This window comes from Haliotis rufescens, unplaced genomic scaffold (assembly GCF_023055435.1).
Source record: "Haliotis rufescens isolate VD_foot unplaced genomic scaffold, xgHalRufe1.0.p SCAF_28, whole genome shotgun sequence".
Lineage (NCBI taxonomy): Eukaryota > Metazoa > Mollusca > Gastropoda > Lepetellida > Haliotidae > Haliotis > Haliotis rufescens.
In genome coordinates, this window is record NW_025963979.1 from 73,931 (window position 1) to 94,381 (window position 20,451).

A 20,451-nucleotide genomic window follows, 5' to 3' on the forward strand; every position below is an offset into this window, starting at 1 on the left:
TTTTTCTCGTCTTCACTAATACCACTGGTCTGACGATAATTGGATCGAAACTCGTGCTTCATTACGTTGTATTTGGTTAGTTCTGACAAAACTAAACAAAACTCCTCCTCGGATATCTTACAATCAGCCATTGCTGTTGAAATATGGTCCTCAATGCTGTATAACTTTGCTTCGGCGAGTATCTGAATATTATCATGTTTAAATGCTTTCTTTTGCAACTTACGTGAAATAAATTCCATCACTATTCCGGCCAGTCCTGAGACTCCAGCGTCTATTTCCATGCCAAGGACGATAGGCCCGGCGATTATAGTTGATAATAAACCAACCACGGCTACACCGAGTCCCATGCCAGCTGCTACAAGCGCGGTGTCAACTCCGTCCAGAGCATTCACAGCTCTACGATACTTTTTATACAATCCAAGTCTCAACTCCCTCTCCTTTTCTGTTCGATGTTTTATGTTGCTTATTTGATGTAATCGAAATCCATCAACAGTATCCGTCTTTTCAGATGCTTCATCGAGCGCCGGATATAAACCCATAATGTATATTATTATATCATATAATAGTCTTTAATTGGTCTTTCTTCAATGTTTTGAGAGTATACATCAACCTTATTAAATGTATATTATACGGCATAAATATCTTAGTAAGAGAAATGCTATCACCTTTATTAACTTGGACCCCCTCAAGGTTTGTAGCGAGCCCTAGTCCTGTCTGAACAACACTACAACGTTGATGTTCTTGTATCTTAAGCCATTTACTTGATAGACCTGGTAATATTTCGAAGGCATCTTCTGGTGCATCTCCGAACAAGACTTCAATAATAAGTGTAGCACCATTGGGTATATCCTTCAAGTTATTAAATATATCATTGAATTCAGTAACCAAATTTAAACTAACATTTTTTTACTGCCGGATGACTCAATAACATATGACTTTGGTTTTCTGGCAGGGGAGCGACTAACACACCTTTTCGTTTTGATGGGATATAAGCCCTGAGTACGATCCCACTATTTATTATCTTAGTTAAATTATGTGCCTTACCCATCATCACATACTGTGGGGTAATGACGATATTCAATAGCCACTCGATTTTTTCTTCGATCATAGTCCATTTATTATCATCGTTGCGAGTAAGATTGTATGAAGTGTTTTTATTGAGTCTACTAACGTCGACATCACTTAAATCTCCTAGATTAACTGGAAATGCAACTTCTTTCAGCTGGTATACAATTGTAAAGCGTATAACTTGCCATCAATACCGGGTTTACCGAATCCTTCTGTGTCTCTGTGATCGGAAAGCGCAATTGTATTACATTATCTGAGTGTTCCAGGGCCTGATGAATCAACCATTATTTATGATATTGAGTGTTACACTCAAGTATCCTATATGTACAGGTTGATGTTTTACATCTAATACAGAAATTTTGAGGTCTGAAATAATACCCCGCTTTAATTTTTTATATTGTAATGATGAGAAAGTTTCTGTTCTACCGCTATTGTATTTTTCTTCTTTGACTGGAATAGCTCTCAGCAGAGTTGAAGGACTTTCGAGTTGAATATTATCCACTGTCCTGATCTGATCAAGATGGATGCACAACTCTTTATAGGGAACTAAATTGGGTAATTTAATTCCATGCACTATATCGTTGGGTGGTATTATTCGAGTTCTGTCCAATTGTTTCTGCTAAGATCTCGGCAATAAGTAAATTCTCTTCTCCAGCGCTTAATTTCAGCATCCCATTCAACTCATTTTGTGTGGGACTAATTCCATTAGGCTTAAAAATTTCATCATTGAGTGAGCATATGCTGTAATACCCATCAGGTATAACAATGGGAGTGTGATCAATACCTATTTCACCTATTAATAACTTATTATTTTCTCTCACATCACTTATATTGGTCCACCGCGGGTAATACGTTACATCGCACAGAGCGACTTCAAGTTGACCAGCCGAGTTATCGATGGTATGAAGCAGTTGAAAAGACTGACCATTTGTTATTCCTGGGAGTGTAACATACATATTAAATATACAAAGATACTATATCATAACTTAAATATGAAATTAACTTGCATTACTAATCAGTCGATTTTAGTAAGTGCCTCTGGTGCTAATTTTTTGTTAAATTCCCTGATATCTTTGAACACTATGGCACGGCAACTAGTGATAAAATGGTGTACGATTGGTTCCACAATCGGATGCAATTTTGGCAGAACCAGTTAAACTTTGCCATATGGTGTGCCACAACAGGATGTGGTGTATCTCTTTTTGCCCCAGGATTTGAACTACCGTATATGACCGCGGATAAGCCGACCCCGTAGATAAGCCGAGGTGTTAATTTGACCATTGAAATACGAAAGAAAATGATATGACCCGCAGATAAGCCGAATCAGGAATTGAAAGACAAAAAACACTGCGAAGTCGGACTGAAAGACATGTGCCGGTACTCGCAGATATTAAAAAATATAAGATGAAAAACGTTGTAATTATATTGAAAAAGTCATTATTATTTCTAATAAAGATTTAACAAACCAGTCATCCACTTTCATAATGTGGGAAGCTGTTTCTCGTGGGTTTTTTTAATCTCATAATGATCGTTATATGTTGCCATCAACAACCGAGCGCCATTTTGTGAGTCGGTGTATATAGAATTATGAACCCGTGAGAAAATATATCAGCTGGAGCGAAGACTCGCAGTTTGAATTCAGCATCGTAAGCATGGCATTTTCGTTTAAAACTCATGATGAAAACGTCAGTCAGTAAAAATATACAAACTTTTATAACCCCCTTTACACCACTATTGTATGTTAATCCAATTGAATTAAATAAACTATCATACTATGAACACATTGAATGACCATCACTTACTCACAGGCTTTTCCAGTTTATTAAACTAATCTCTCGAAAACAAAGGAATTAAGCCCCTACTCCCAACACGATCGCTAAGCACCCACAACTTGAAAATGTTTGTGTAAACAACCTGACAATACCAATCGGCCCGTTACTATCAATGCTCATTTCCTTGTGTACCGTGTTGCTTTAAAAAACAGGAAGCAATCACAGTGGTCACCGTTTGTGACGTCACAGGAAACAGCTGATCACATGTTTTTGCAAATGGCGAACGGAATAACTCGCCGATGCAGTTGTTTATTTGCCTCTTTCAATAACTGTAGACACTTATTCACTATCAATTTATGAACTTTGCAAAACGTACGTAATAGCTATTGGCGATTTTATCTGGGGATTATATATTATAGCTGTGAATTACATATATTGTTACATGTAAAGATTGTGGAGTTTACGAAGAACGATAAACTTTGAACATTCAATTGAAAACTTATTATCAGAAGTAGTAACATGCATAACATTTTTTTAATAATGACAACATTGGTGTATAATAATAACTTTATTGATAATTTATAACAATAATGGCTCTAGTCGTGGCAACTTTACAAACTTTCGGGAAGTTGTAATCTATCGGACCGTCATTCAGGCGATGTTTCTGACAGATCACGATCATGAAAGTGTATCCCGTGGATAAGCCGACCCCTTTCTACAGAATCTTTTTTCTGGTCCTCAAAATTCGGCTTATACGCGGTCATATACCGTAAATAAGTCTGTTTTATCATTTCAGGTGTACTATCAGATTAGACGTATTCTTAAAGAAATTAGTGCTCCATTACCGCAGGATCGAGCATGGAATTCCACAAATAATCCGTACAATAGGTTCGCATATGAGCGTATTTGTCAGGAATTTAATGTTTCTACGAGTAAAGATTGGCATATTAAAGGACTTAACCATGGTCTAGGTGTTCCGTACAGCGGACAAAAAACTGTTAAAGAAGAAAGCAATGATTTAGTTAAAAAAACTCATCAACCATTCAATCCATTTAAGTTGTTACAGAAAAATAATCTTTTGAAAGAATGCATAATCTTTACCATGGCTGTGAACTTTCTAGTAATGATTGGGGAGGAGATCGTATAAGTTTTAAGAGTGGTTTAGCTTATATTGTTACAAAATTTGTGCAACTAAACGATACCGCAAACGCTTGGAATGAATTTCTTAATAATAAAACAGAAAATAATTTTACTAACCCAGGAGTTGTAAGAGTTAATGAATCAATAAGAACGGGAATAATTGGTTCTGGGACGGCACTCGATGCGCAAAAACAGTTTGGCGCAAACGTAGAGGATACTATTAATTCACCCATTATTCCTTCTTCTATAAAGCGTTATCAAGATGTATTACAGTACGCTCAATCCAAAGTAGACTACGTTTATGCGCCGGGACTATACATGTCTCCGAATAATATGGAACTTAAGATCGGTCAAGTGATAGGCTATAATAATAAAATTGTTATTGCTTCCGATCAACAAAAAACAGGTATAAATTCAGATATTAACACCGAATTCATAACGCAAACAACACAGGCGAAACGGGAATAGTCAAGCCACAGACATCACATGTTTCACAAACATCTACTGACGCACAACCACAAGTGCCACCACATATTGCCGCTAAAAATCAACAACATATCGATGAAAAAACAGCGCTTATAGTAGGTGGAGTCGCGGCTGGTTTACTCATGATTTGGATAAATAGTTCTTAATGAACTGATTTGGATAAATAGCCTTTAGCGGATACGTACAACAGCCCAGCAATTGCTACGATCAGTGCCCACAAGTTTTCACTCAGCCAAGTGGTGGTCTTAGCTAATAAATTCAAGAGCCAGGAAACAATACTCTCTATTATACCTGGAAGTGCAGATGCGGCTTTCCCAGCGAGCTTTCCCAGTGCTTCTCCTATCTCTTTTAAATGCTTTTTTATCCACTCTTTTACATCATTTTTATCAGTAGGTGGTGTGCCACCTCCTGTACCGCCTGTACCACTGGTTAACGCGAGAGTCAAAGTTGATACAATAAATCCCAATGCAGTTAAAATACTGGCAATGGTTATCCCCTGTTCTCTGAACATTGTTTTAATTTTATCGGCCAGTGTAGTATCATCGTTGAGGACTTGATCGATAGTTTCTCGAATTCGAGTTATTTGAGAACGTTGTGCCTTTCTATTACTCGAAACTGCTTCGAGGCGGACCAATCTTTCGTCCTCTAAGTTACGCAATCTTTCAGCAACGCACATCTACTGAATTAACACCCGGCTGTTCAAGTTGTGTTTTCTCATAAGCTATATGCTTGTCGAGTTCGGATAGCTTGACTATATTATTGATGAGTTCTCCCCGCATTGTTTGCATTGCCTTGGAATTATCGTAGTAGGTATCCAAGATTTCTCTGAGTCCGTCCGAGGCCGGCTTCGAGCTTTCTTCCAAATTATTTTTATGTTTGGCACCGAGTTCAGTACGCACAGTCTGAAGAACCTAGTAGTCTTCGCAGAAAGTTTTTCTCGTGAGTGTAGTCTACAAAATAATTCATTACGAACAGTGATGATGCCATATTTACTGGCTATCATAGACAAGGCTAGGGGTTTACGAGTATGAGAATTCATAAGATGAATATCTGGAGAGCCACGCAGTCGCAATATTCCTTTACTATCTATTGTAAACTTTGTATAGTCACAACCAATAGGACTTTCTCTTAAAGGGGAAGTGTACACGCAAAAATCACTTTCTTTCTTTTTTCTAAACAAAACGCAATTTTAGAATTAGTTAGTATCTGTGTTTGAAAATATACACTCATTTTTTTTCACAGTGAAAGTAGGAAGCACACAATAGTGTGAAAGTGATATGCCGTTATGAGGCCTTCGTTTTACGAGCGAAATAGGCCTGAGTTATTCCCCTTAGATTATGACGTAATTGGTGCCAATTCAACTGGGTCCCTGTCTATTCTCAACGCAAAAGATATCAAGGACCAGTTTGCAGTAAAACAACATGGTCTACGACACACTCCGGCGCAGTGGTGACTCAGCATAACACAATTCTGGCTGGCATCTGAGATGCTAGAATCACAAAACTGTACCTACACCACGTGAAGCGGCTCTAACAAAGCATGATGACGTCATAATGTTTATTAATTGGCACCAATGACGTCATATTGCAAGGGACATAAGCCATGGTGTTTTTGTTATGGAAATAGAACACTTGGTAAATGTGAAAAATATAAACCGTTTTAGTGCAAAAAATATGTTAATTAAATGTGATGTTTTTATATTTTTGTCTATGACACTTCTATGTTAACACTTTTAATGTGGAAAAAGTACAAGAAAAAATGGTTCATTTCCGTGTAAACTTGCCCTTTAAGTCATCGTAATAATCATTAACGGTTGATTGCAAAAGTTCATCGTTAAGATTCATAAAGCTGGTTTCATCAGTACTGTCTTCAATTGTACTCGGATTATCACAGTTATCTAGATTAAAATCATCCATTTTTATATTAAACATAAGGTTACATAATTTCAATATAACAATGTCTTCGCAATACGGACGCACGTTAAACCCACAACGTAGACTTCGAGATCCATTAGGGGTCAAAGCAATTCATCAGTCTGTAACTATAACTAATAACCCGAGTACCATAGATCAGAATCAAACACTTCTGGTTTGCTTTCCTAACCTCAGTGCACATGAACTGCCCGACTATCATTTACAATTAGTTTGAATTCTACCGACGCTAGCAGAGAGCTCTCCAGAACATACGTTGTGCGATTGTTAAGAAAATAGCGATTAAAATTAGCAGCAATGAAAGTTTTGAGTATTGACGACAGCGATGTATATTTCTGTTACATGGATCTCTGGAGAACGGTTAAAGAATGGGAAAACTTACAAGATCAAGGTATTTGTAATCAGAACACATTGAGACTGCGTGTTGGTGCTGATAGTGGTGATAGTACCGTCGTAGGAGATAAGGCTGTTGCTGATGCATTAGTTAACCGATTCTATATTCCGCTTGACTAGGTAGTCAAATGCCCTTCTATCAAGCATCCTGAGGCGATAGGTTAGAATACGAACTCACTTTTAATGACTACGGCAGAGTAATCAAAGCCGCTGAAGATGGTAATTATAATAATAAAGTCCATTTCTTCAGCGCCATTTCCATCTACGTAGTCGCTCATAGCGCCTCACACAGGGTCATAGACACATCTAAAGAGATAAGTCTTTAGTTTTGTCTTGAAAGTGTCCAGAGTTGGAGATTGCCTAATTTCCACTGGCAGGGAATTCCAGAGCACAGATGCAGTGTGAGCAAAAGTTCTGTTGCCGAATGCTTTGAGTGAGACCATAAGGACACTAAACTGGAGTTTATGTGCTGATCTGACATCTCGTGATGGCTGGTGTAGGGTAAGAAGTTCACTCAGATAGGAAGGTGCTGTACTATAGTAGCACTGGTATGCAATGCACACAACTTTGTATTCAATCCTAGATCTTATTGGAAGCCAGTATAATGATTTTAATAAAGGAGTGACATGTGCACGCTTATTTCGTCTACATATCAATCTGGCAGCAGCATTCTGCACACGTTGCAGTTTGCTACATAGATCCTGTTTGATAATAATAACCAGACTGTTAGCATAGTCCAACCTGGATAGGATAAGTGATCTCACGAGCTGATGTGCAGCATCGTATGTCAACATGGGTCTTATCTGACTGATATTTCGAATGTGGAAGTAGCAACTTTTGCAGATATTGTTTACTTGACAATCCATGTTCAGGTTTGGGTCAATGATGACTCCGAGGCCTTTGACAGTCAAAGAAAAGGGGATATCAACTCCATCAACAGTCAAGAATGATTCGGATATTGATGCAACAGATCGGCTACTCCCAGTGAGTATGACCTCGGTCTTATCAGGGTTGAGCTTCAGACGATTCTGTGTCATCCATGTCTGGATCGCAGATGTGCACATTTGCAATTCTGCTATCACCTGTGCACTTTCTGAGCTGATTATCATCAGCATAACCATGACGACTAGCTATTCTATTGACAATATCTCACTGGAGTATGATATGATAACAGATCCTGAATTAGCCAGACAAATTCGTAACCAGTATACCGAGGGGTAGGTATTTGTACGATCGCGTGCTTCGACATCGAAAGATCACCAGGAACAAAAGAGATACGACATGGAATATCAATCCAAACAATCAATCTAGATCGTTGAAGGGTATTTTAATGTTGTTCGAGGACCCCTCTGATGCATTTGCAAGAGATACCGAGAAGTTCTACAACCCCAAGATTACAAAAGTAGAATTGACTAACGAGGGCGTGCCTAATCAACTATATAGTCAAGGCATGCGAGCATATCAACAGTGGGATGAGATTAAAAAACTCCCTTCTATAAAACAAAGCCCAGAAGTTAATGCAGTCGTGAATGATCTGTCTCTCGGGGATGTATCGATGGCTGAATTCCTTACCACGAAGTATGCGCTATGGCTCGACATGCGAACCACTGATGATGACCAACTAGACGGCAGTGGGCAGAACATCGCCCATATTTATGAGAATCTCTCAAGAAAGACCCATTCATCGAACAAGCTATAAGCGCATTAAGCTGTGAGTTTTATCATAGATATGGGATGTTCTTAGCTCCGGTAACCACCGCTTTAATAACGGCTAGGTATTGTCAATTTAAACATACGTGCCCACTTACTAATAATGGAGACTCAAGTGACACCACAGATTGTGGAAACACAATCACAACAAGTGAACGAGGAAACACCAGTGATTGCACAACCCAGAGTGACTAAGAATCCTCGAAAAGTCGCAGCTGGTAGGAAGAGTGCGCTAGCGAGGAAGGCAAAACTAATACACATTTCAAATATTGAACATAGTCGTCCTATTAAAACTTGGGCTCCCTATGCACTAGGGGTTGTTGCTATAGCGGCGGTATGGTTGTTTTATAAGACCGGAGAAGAGAAAACGTCACCCCCTATTGTACAATCACAAAAACAAGTTTAATTAGAGTAAAGCCCTCATATAATGTTATGATAACAATGACTACTCCAGTTACAGACGGTAAAATGTTGGTAAACGCAACGTATCATTCAGTGGTGGTCAGCGGCTTGACCATTGGCTATGCCCGTATGGCTAAAATGATTACTAAAGCCACACCACCCAAGTTAGATTTCAATGGTTATGATATCGGTATGATGATTCTTGATATAGGATTGGCAATGGCTACAAAAAATATGCTCATCAAACAAGGGCTTATCCCAGAAGACATAATGAAGTAATTAAACATTTTAATATTTATATTATTGAACATTTGAATATTTTATATTCATATAAAACATTTGAATATGGCAACAATTGCGATGATGGTCGGTGGAGCTATTGTTAATGCTTTAGCTTTTTCGGGGAGTAATTTTTTATTTTCTAGTATGAGAGGAGAGGAGCAGAAAAGACATAATAAAGCATTAGAACAACTCGAAGCAGCCCAGTCACAATGGGCCAGGCGCAGAATGTAGAGATTAGATTGTATTAATGATGAACTGCGTAAAGAGGGGCATTCAATTCAAATGTTTAAGAATGTTGAATCTGCAATGCACGAATACTTCCTTGTTTATGGAAAGAAACTTGACCGAATACTGAGACCAACAATAAGTCAGTTTTATACACCGTCAGAGGCTCAGAAAAACCGCTAGATAGCGTTTATAGTTTTCGGATTGACTGGTGTGTCCATATTTAGCTATGTTCTATTGCGTATCAACCATTAATAATAACCCTGACTACTCAGCTATAAATAGCGATGACTGGCTGTTCAGCTCTGTCGGGCTGACTGTTGTCTATTTTTAGCTACACATACACTACATTTCAAAAGTCACTTCCCCTGTATTGCAAAACTATTTCGCGATATGTTCGTGATAGCGCCGTGAAAGTATCGCGAAAGTGACTCGAAAAGGGCACGATAATACCGCGAAAGAGGCCAGAAAATGGCGCGAGGTTTCGCGGCAAAAGTGCCGCGATAGTGCCGTGAAAGTTGCGCGATAGTGCTGTGAAAGTGGCTGTGATAGTGGCTGTGATAGTGCCTCAAAAGTGGGTAATAGTGCCGCAAAAGTGGTGCCATATTGGTACACTACATGTACACTTCAGAAATGCTGTCGTGTGTTACTTCCCCATATATATCGGATGCGAAGATACATGTACATGTATATTCATTCTAACCTGGAGCTATATTAAGCCTGTTCCTCTTGTTATATTTAGAGAGGTGTAGGTGGTTACGTCCACTAACAGTACAATGCTCTACATGGACATGTTTTTAAAAAGTGTATTTTTTTCGCAAGGATGGAACACCTATTCTATATTAAACAATAAGAAATTAATAGACAAATGTTTATGTTCGCTAATGTGTGTAACTCATTTGTATTCGTTAAGAATAGTCTTCAGAATGGGGAGTCGTGTATGAGAACGTAATTCCTAATGGTGCCTGAATACACTGATTGTGTTTATTTCTAGATTCACCCTGATTTTGGTCCTCGTTTCATCTGATTCATACACACTAAGGATTTGCCTGTAAATGCCTGAAATGCTGAATGTTAACAGCGGCCATCAGTCTCTGTTTCATTTAGCATTCAAGATTAAGGATGAACTACATTTCGGTTTGATGTGCTTATGAAGCTTATACTTCTGATATTGGGGTCTTAGACTGAAAACAGAATAACTTTCCTTAAAACGAAGTAGAAATCAGATGATACACGGATGATACATACATGCAAGGAAGAGAATTTATGGATGACAACTTCTTTAATATATGGAAAACATTGTTTCGGAGTAATATTTACTCCTTCCTCGGGTGAAGGAATAAGTATACACCCCGAAACGTTGTGTTCCCCAAAATATAGATGTTTTCCTAATGTGTTTAACTTCTAAATGCTTTTCAAAGACATCATACATACATGGTTTTAAAATGATAGGTCAAATACTGTGTTGTGTATCTGTTCCTCATAGTGGTAAGTTGTAAGATGAGTTTCTGCTCCTTAATCACTTGGTTTGTGCAAAAGTTGATGCATGTACATACAAATGTCAAGTGTTTGCAATCAGAGCTAGGTATAGTTGTGATTTGATGAATTCTTTATTCTCTAGACATTCGAGAGTAGATCGGACCGAAGCATTAATCACAATGAACAATATACTTAGAATATCTACTCCAATAAAAAGCAACCCACAGTTTATTGTGTAACTTATAGCAAGACAACTCGGATAGTTAATTACATTGTCTACTCACAATGCTAAGCAGGTGCACGAAATAACAGGAAGAGTCATGCGTTATATAACATCACAAACGAGGAGGATGAAATCCACCTTCCAGCAAATTGTATTCATAATGCCTACCAAAGAGACGCTTGTAGGGTAGATTCAGCTGTGCACAGAATGGAATAACAGCGTTAACCAATGGCATTTAAGACGTCTTTACATTTAACAACACATGTAATACTCATGGTTATTAGGACAGAAGCGCAACAGATATGAACAATATCGACAGGTTTGTGCGAGGATCAAGGGTTCCCAGCTATTTGCGACACAAGATAATACTTCTTCGTCAGCAACATCTCATATATCCTGTGATACAAGCGAGATTGTTACAAGAAGATATGTGGAAAGTTTCAATAAAATCACTTCAGATGACCTCCAGAAGATACAAGGAAACCGGTCGTGTTAGTCACTGGGCCAGGAGCGGCAGACCTCGCATCTTGACGGATTCTGACATCAGCTACATAGATGGCGTTATGCATTCAGATGACGAAACGTCCTCTCCCGAGTTACAACGTCTGCTTGAAAGTAAAAAGAGTAAATCTGTTTCAACGGTAACAATTTGTCGTGAACGGAACAGACTCGGCTGGGTTCAGGAACAGACTCGATACTGTCAACTCATTCGCCAACCGAACTGCGTGAAACGTCATGACGTCGAATGATGCATTTGATGATGTCATATTCACAACTGAGTGCAAAGTGAAGCTAGAGTCAACGTTAAAGAAATGTTTTCGAAAGAAAGGGAGTCCACCAAAATTTAAAAGCCGCCCAAAACATCCATATCAAGTACATGTTTGGGCAGGGATTTCACGACGTGGTGCAACAGATATTTGTCTCTTCACGGGAACTATGGACAGCGAGGCTTATCAAGACATTCTAAAGGAGTTCTTAGTGCCTTTCATTCAGGACAAATACCCAGATGGTCATGGACTAATGCAGGACAACGATCCCAAGCATACCAGTAGGAGTACAACACAGTGGCTATCTTTAAACAGGATCCACCATTGGCCAACGCCTCCAGAATCTCCAGATCTCAACCCAATCGAGAAAGCTTGGGCTTCATTGAAATGGCATATTAGACGTCGGGTGAAACCGCGACCAAGGATGAACTTATAAATGGCATTTATGCATTCTGGGCAACGATGGATCCAGGAGCATGCTGCAGACTTATCAGTAATCTCGACACAGTTCTACCAAGGGTGATAGAAGTAGATGGCGCTGCGTCTGGGTTTTGAACGCACTTTTGTATTTCTTATTTTTCAAAGTGCCAGCTGTAAAATGTGTTAGGAATTAATAATGAATGCAATTACGAATACGTCTAAACAACTATGATACCAAACAAAGTGTATTTAACTAGAAGTATTGGTTGTTATTAAATGTTGATCACCACAATGAATATCTTCTGTCTTTATTGTGCCAAGACTAAAGTATATTCTTTTTACACAAAATACTTGGGACCGTATAATAACACATTACAATGGACACTAGTTCATGTATATGATGTGCAGTGTAGCAATCACATGGGTTTTTTTTATTCCGTGTGAATGGAAAAGAATTCCAGTTATCAGGGATCAAATATATTAATGTAGTTTCTGCTATTAGAAATAAAAATAACAACTTTAACAGACGTACAAACATTATATTTTCGTATATCATGCTCAATATAAGAGCTATACATAAAAAATAGTATAGCGACACGCATGTGCCGATACAAAACTAAAGGCTACAAAATACTTTAATATACAAAAAGGTCAGTTTTTATGTACACATTAGCCACTAGGGGTTGACCAATAAGCGACAATGCTGTTTTACGGCTGTTAATGAAAGTTTATTTTCTTATGGACTGTGCTCACTACCGGGCGTTGTTTTGAGATGATCATGTTGATGTTTGCACACGATTCCGCCAAAAGACACTATTACATGAAGTGACGAATAAAACTGATTTCAAAGGATTTATTTTTAACAAGAACTCAATGTACACGGGAATACTGGGAATAACTAACATACTTAAATACACTTAACATGTTACTTGAGAGCATTGTTGCATTTATATATTTAGCATGGAAAATAGCACATGCAAAATCCCGCCCTCCTTTACAGTGGCCGCCCGGTATATTCTAAGGCATTTGCATATTTATCTCTACAGAGGTGGAAATGGACATTGAAAACCAACGTGACGCTACTAATTGAACAATATTGAAAGTTGTTTTCGACTAGACAGGGTTGAAGATAAAGTTAAAGTTGTGAATTATTAACAGCAGATACATAGGATAAGTAACATAACATTTCATTTATATCATTGGTGGAAGTTCAATTCCTTTCATTCGCCGACCCCACACATATCTGTTTACTTGATTGATAGCGTCTACACATTCTTGTTTTTCCTTTGCTTTGTCCTTGGGTGGGAAGGTACTGAATACGACATCAAATATCATGGCCATCTTTGCGATGTGCCTGACTTTATTATCCCGTACACATTTCTTTTATACGTTTCTCGCAGGCTGAAAACAGTTCTATAAAGTTTTTTTGCAAGCTGCTTATGGCTCTGTCCACCTCGCTGCCTTGCTTCTTCTACTACGTCCTGTTGAGAATTCTGTGAGTCCAGGGAGGTTTTAATGTTGATATCGCATATTCTGCATGGCAAATCTGCTACCCGCAGATCCCAAAATCTGCTTTCCATGATGATGTTGGAGTGCGTTGATGTTAAAGACGTGGCGGATGGCATTACAGTGAATGTCGTTGAGAGGGGAGATGATGACAGTGGTGGTGACGACAATGCATTGTTTAAAGGGGAAGTGTACACGCAAAAATCACTTTCTTTCTTTTTCTAAACAAAACGCAATTTTAGAATTAATTAGTATCTGTGTTTGAAAATATACACTCATTTTTTTCACAGTGAAAGTAGGAAGCTCACAATAGTGTGAAAATGATATGCCGTTATGAGGCCTTCGTTTTTCGAGCTAAACAGGCCTGAGTTATCCCCCTTAGATTATGACGTAATTGGTGCCAATTCAACTGGGTCCCTGTCTATTCTCAACGCAAAAGATATCAAGTACCAGTTTGCGGTAAAACAACATGGCCTACGACACACTCCGGCGCAGTGGAGACTCAGCATAACACTATGCTGGCTGACATCTGAGACGCTAGAATCACACACATGTACCTACACCACGTGAAGCGGCTCTAACAAAGCATGATGACGTCATAATGTTTATCAATTGGCACCAATGACGTCATATTGCAAGGGGCATAAGCCATGGTGTTTTTGTTGTGGAAATAGAACACTTGGTAAATGTGAAAAATATAAATCGTTTTAATGCGAAAAATATGTTAATTAATTGTGATATTTTTATATTTTTGTCTATGACACTTCTAGGTTAACACTTTTAATGTGGAAAAAGTACAAGAAAAATAGGTTCATTTCCGTGTGAACTTGCCCTTTAACGGAGACAGGGCAGGTAATGGAAGGACTGATATTGGTGAAGGCGGCGTGGTGTCAGAAACCATCGACTCTACCAACAGTCCTAATTCCTGGATTTCCTTTTTGAGGCTGGCGACTTCAAGTTTCAGTGTAACGATATCTGCGTCACTGGAATGGTCAGACAGTCCTGTTGTTGAGGTAGATACATGGCGTGGTGATCGTGATGTGCATAGGGTCGTTTCAGGCGATGCAAGTGGGGAAGTTCGAGGAGACGATGCATTCGTCGACTGGCCTGATGCCGGTCCTCTTCAAAGAATCAGGAACTATAATGATGTGAAGAAGATTTTGTTAGATCATACAACATACACGGGCAACACAGGTTATAACTTAGCTACCAACTTGCTCATACTGTCTCAGAAGTCTGGTTAATAAGACGAGATAAATTCTTTACTAAAATAATTAGTCCTGACAGTAATGAGAAAGGAAACCTAAATTCACCTCATTCGCAGGATTTGTCCCCTTCTTCGTTCGCTCTTGCTCTTGCTGCATATCCTATGAGATACAAAATTAATATATATTATGAAATGTTTTAGGACATCATTTGCAGAGAAACGAAAAGAGAAAGTGAAAATTCATATATAACAGTTACTAAATATAATCCACACAACCATGCAGTAATGTATACGCTACAAACCTCTCGTTTCCTCTTTCTTATACTGGTCGTGCGAGTACCCTGAAATTAAAAAGATTCGTAATAAAATGCAAAGCTTATCATTGGTGAAAAAACATTGTATGTTAAGTTCGTCTATAAGTTATTGCCATTTTTTCACAGCTGTATAGAATTCACTGTAAGTTATCATTTGTGTCTTTGTTTCATGGGTCCAGTCTGTTCAGGTGTAAACACATGTCAACATCAATTTATGACATATATACAGGCCGCTTTCTGATGTAATTACATACTTGCATATGAAGCTAGATAGTATTGATATTATTGTCAAAGTAAGTCAAATGGATTACATGGACAGATAATGTCTGATCAATGCAATATGTATTAAATTCCAATTGGAACATTGGCATGAAATATTGTTGCTAAGTTGAATAATGCCAATTTAAGATCTACTAGTATTCTATCAGAGCTTCATTGTACCTCCAGATTATTTCATTTATAACAGTTTTCCGTGAGTGACATATTTTCTTATTTTAAATGACATCCTCCCTTTGTATCTCTAAATTAAACAAATGTACGTCTCACATGTACATTTTCACAGTTATTGCTGTGTAATATTTACCATTGTGGAAGGGACAACAACCTCTGGCGGAGACTTGGGGGGAAGTGTCCATGTTGGATCACGGCCTGTATCACTTTCATTCCCGCTCTCACTGAGGTACAGTTGAAAGCTTTCAACCTGAATGAAAGATAGAACAGTATTTTATCAGGTGAAGTTCTTGTCATCGAAAGGTATTGAAAACTAATATAGAACTGTAGGGTGTACGCCGCGGCGTGTATAGCTACCTCTGAACCTGTCTCTTCTGGTGTACACGAAGGTGTGTGTCTGGATTGCTGGTAACCCTGGAAAACTATGTCAAATGTACATAAGCATATACGAAACCAAGGCTACAAATGTGTGTATTGTAGTTTACACAATACTATTTGCAAACAAATTGACATTTCAGTTTAGAATTTGATATAAATATTTTTTTACAAACAAGTTACATTCGTGCTTCTCGACTACCTACAGGTATGAACACAATTGTCATTTAGAAAGTGGTCAAATGTAACAAATGTTATATTTGGGAAACAACACTCTAAGTACAGATTATCCTACTTTTTGGACAGGTATTTTTTACATTATGATGGTATTACAGGAACTGACGTTGTACTAGGAATACAATAATAATCTTGAAATTAAGATAAACCAGACAGAATTGCACAAGATTAACGAGAGCAATCATGCATCTATATACGGTATGCAGAAGGCTACTCTTGTTTTAATAACGATTTAGTACACATGGACATTGTTGGCACTCACTGTTAAGACAATGTCCTCGTACGGAATGCATCGCTTGTTTAACGTGATGATCATTCCTAGGAAAGGGTCATTAACATACACAGATGCATTGAATATCCTCCCATTGACATGATGAAAAAAGCAATCCCCCCCAGTCAATTTACGCAAATCTTCGGATGCCTGTGTTCCCTTTGGTTGACGACGATCAACCAATCGTTCAGGTATGATGGTCCTTGTGAATCCTGAACATTCAAAAGTAAGTTATCTATTGGAGTTATTCTAATAGTATAATAATCGTATGTACGTGTACAAAACGAGTGATTGCTGCCTAAATGTCTACCCAAAAATACAAAATTATAGGTTACAAATATTTTAACGAGACTAAAATATTTGTGTGCTCATACTCACATGTTTCAAATTTTCCACGTAGTGTCATGGTGAAGATTGTAACATAGATGTTAAGAAACGCATTTCCTGCTCATATTTAAAACGATTGCCATGAAGCAAAGAAAAACTTTTGATTTATGTGGCGTAAAATACATTGGTATATGTATTGTTGGTTGGGGATACATTTTAGAGAATACTTGACATGATTTGCTTACCTTTATCTAAACAATGGAGATGGAAATCCCAAACAAGAATCTCCATGATACTAATGAGTGATTCGCCCTGCATTTGTTGTTCTCCAGCAGTCAATCGGCTCAAAACTCTTTGAGACAAAACGTTGATCTGGTCGTAGATTTCAAGGAGCAACACTGCAATTCTCTTTCAGATTAAATCCTCCTTGGGGCACTTATTGCATTTTCCTTGCTCAAGAAAATCTACATGACATAGTTGTAACCATTTTCCTTAATAAAAAATGTTACCACACAAAAAACGGCGCCTCACGCCAGGGGGAGCAACTCTCACCCAAATCACTTTCCTTATGTCATCTGTAATCTGTTGGGGTTTTGTTATATCATACAGCATTCGTCTACAATGCCGGGTCGGGCCGGGTGAGAAGGCTCGAGGGTCCCCGTAGTAAGCACTGCACCCTCTCCTGCACTGTCTTTGGCAGACTTTTCTGCGTTACTTAAGTCGATGATGGAGGAGGTGAAGTCTCGGCTCGGGCAGGAGCTACGGGCTGAGCCTTCCCTGTTGTCGGCGCAGGACGTGGCCTCGAGGCCTTGTGTTATGCCTGGCGTCGGCCGAGGCAGACCACTTGGTCTCGGGGACGATCCGAGACCGGGCTTCGGCTCCGACTAGAGGCCGCTCCCCAGCGGAGGGGTGGCGGGCGCCGGCCCGTGCACTACCGACGCATAATTTTCCCTTGCGGAGCCAGAGGCCTCTTCCAAGGCCGAGGCTTCCACTAGTGGATACCTAGCCCGGAGCCAGGTGGGCTCCCTTGGTCTCGGGGACATTCCGAGACCGAGCTTCGGCTCCAGCTCGAGGTCGCTCCCCAGCGGAGGGGTGGCGGGCACCGGCCCGTGCACTACCGACGCATAATTTTCCCTTGCGGAGCCAGAGGCCTCTTCCAAGGCCGAGGCTTCCACTAGTGGATACCTAGCCCGGAGCCAGGTGGGTTCCCTTGAACCCCAGGCACCTCGGCACCTCGGCACCTCGGCACCGGGACTCGGCTTTGGGCTGGGTGCAGAGTCACGTGCGGGAAAGGATTGTCCAGGTACTGCCTCAGGTGGTTGCCAGAGTCGGAGACCCCCAACTTGACTAAGGTCAAGCAGGGCCGGCGGTTGCCCCTCTTTCCCGCGTGCAGTGCGGAGTTGAAGGCTGCTTACATATGCTTCGAGGAGCAATATCATAATGCATGCCAACAGCTCCGTGTCCGTACACTCCGCGTATCTGTCGGCTGTACAGAGGGAGTTAACGGGAGAGGGGCTGGCCGACTCTTCGGAATTGGCGGCGCAACTAACGGAAGTTCAGTCATCTTGCGCGGGACGCTATTCGTAGCTGTGCCTCGCAGATGATGTGCGCTGTTATGGGCATGCGCAGGCTGTGGATGTTGGTATCTAAATACTCAACACGCCAAGACCTACTTGCTTTGCCGTATAAGATGGGTGCCACCCTCTTCCCAGGGGCTCAGCAGGTGGTCTGAGAGGCCGCTCAATTGTATACTTCCATCAAAGACTCTAAGGCCTTGTTGGAGGTACCAAGCGTTAAAACCGCGTAAGCGGGCCTCTCCACTTGACCCCTCCTACGCTGACGCACCGGGTCAGAAGTCCACACCTGCTTGGAAGCAGCCGCTTCCTTCAGGTAAGGGCGCTGGGAGGAGCAAGAGAGGCAGGGGCCGGGGCAAGGCAGTTGGTCGAGGGCAGCAGACTTTTCGCAGGGCCGGGAACCCATCCGGTTCCCATTAGCGCCCAAAGTGCCCCGGACGGACCCACGGTCGCATGTTATCGAACTGCCGACAGCTGGGGTTCACTGCCTCAAGCCGGATGTCCCCGTAGGCGGCCGACTGGCTTTATTCCTGAAGGAATGGGAGACAGTTACATCACAATCCCCGGACCCCGTCCACTTTAAGGGATGGCCATTTGCCTCGGTGGAAACATCATCCGCCCCCTTCTCCGGGATAAAGCACACTGGTGCCTGCTACCCGAGAGAAGGCGGAATTCCTCCGTGCCGAGGTCGACGCACTTCTTATGAAAGCTGCGATCGAACCGGGTCCCGAGGGACAGGAAAGCGAGGGCTTCTACTCGACTTATTCCCTAGTCACCAAACAGTGATCTCAGCTGTTGAGACAGGAGAATGGCTAACGTCAATAGACCTAAAATACGCCTATCTCTACGTACCCATACACCCCGAGTTTAAGAAATACCTGAGGTTTTCTTTCGACGGGAGGTGTTATCAGTTCAGGGTTCTACCATTCGGGATCTCCACGGCCCCGAGGGTGTTCACCAAGCTGATGTTGATTCCTGCCCAAGTGGCCAGGTCGAAAGGTCGGTTCTGCCATCCGTACCTCGTCGACTGGTTACTAAGAACTCTATCGCAATCCCTGAGTCAGATAGCTACACAAGAAGTGATAGACATTCTGATCACTCCGGGGTGGATAGTCAATCTCAAGAAGTCAGATCTGAGCCCTACTCAGAATCTAGTCTTCCTAGGGGCGAATTTCAACACGGTGAGAGGACGTGTATCTCTGTCACAAGATATCAAGTTCCTTATGCGCAAGTCACACTGCTCGTACACCAGTTACTGGGCAACATGTCGGCGACAGTGGATGTGGTCTGGCGGGCGCGCTTGAGAATGAGTCCCATTCAACAAGCACTCCGTCGACTTTAGGCGAATTCGGAAGATCTCGAGACTGTGCTCGAGACTCTGTAGTGGCTCATTACACACCTTCAGTGGTGGACCAAGGTCAGGAATCTGTCTTGGGGGCTCCCCCTTGACACTCCCATTCCGTCTCTCACAGTTCAAACAGACGCGTCACTCTCCGGCTGGGGAGGTGTTCTGAATGATCACAATTCCTCGGGACTATGGTCCCAGCAGGAGATCAAACTGCATATCAATGTGCTAGAACTGAGAGCGGTCAGGTTGGTGTTCCAACGCTTCCCGGATCTGCTTCGTGGCCAAGTGGTTCGTCTAGAGATGGACAACCAAACGGCGATGAAACGGCCACCCACCGCCCCACATTCCGTCAGCATTTGACATATGGAAAGTGATTTGGACGAGAGTTGCTCCCCCTGGAGTGAGGCGCCGTGGGGGGTGAGGCCCTGTAAGGGTGGTCCTATATCATACAAAAACAAAGTTTTTTGTGTGGTAACATTTTTTATTAAGGAAAATGGATACAACTATATCATGTAGATTTTCTTGAGCAAGGAAAATGCAATAA

The 20,451-nt window shown here is 40.8% G+C and overlaps 1 protein-coding gene and 1 long non-coding RNA gene across 3 annotated transcripts in view; one reads left to right on the forward strand and one right to left on the reverse strand.

Annotated features, from left to right (window-relative positions):
• The window catches only part of LOC124117405 (cyclin-dependent kinase-like 2), a 304,230-nt gene that overhangs the window by 48,826 nt on the left and 234,953 nt on the right, over positions 1-20,451 (forward strand). The window lies entirely within an intron of this gene.
• Positions 14,669-17,361, reverse strand: LOC125384159. 2 transcript variants are annotated; one of them, XR_007222954.1, is made up of 4 exons: positions 16,650-17,361; positions 16,133-16,189; positions 15,314-16,025; positions 15,146-15,171 (listed from the first exon to the last, which is right to left on the reverse strand). It is a non-coding gene; the product is annotated as an uncharacterized LOC125384159 (long non-coding RNA). The 2 variants fall into 2 exon arrangements; XR_007222953.1 differs by having other exon boundaries at positions 14,669-16,025.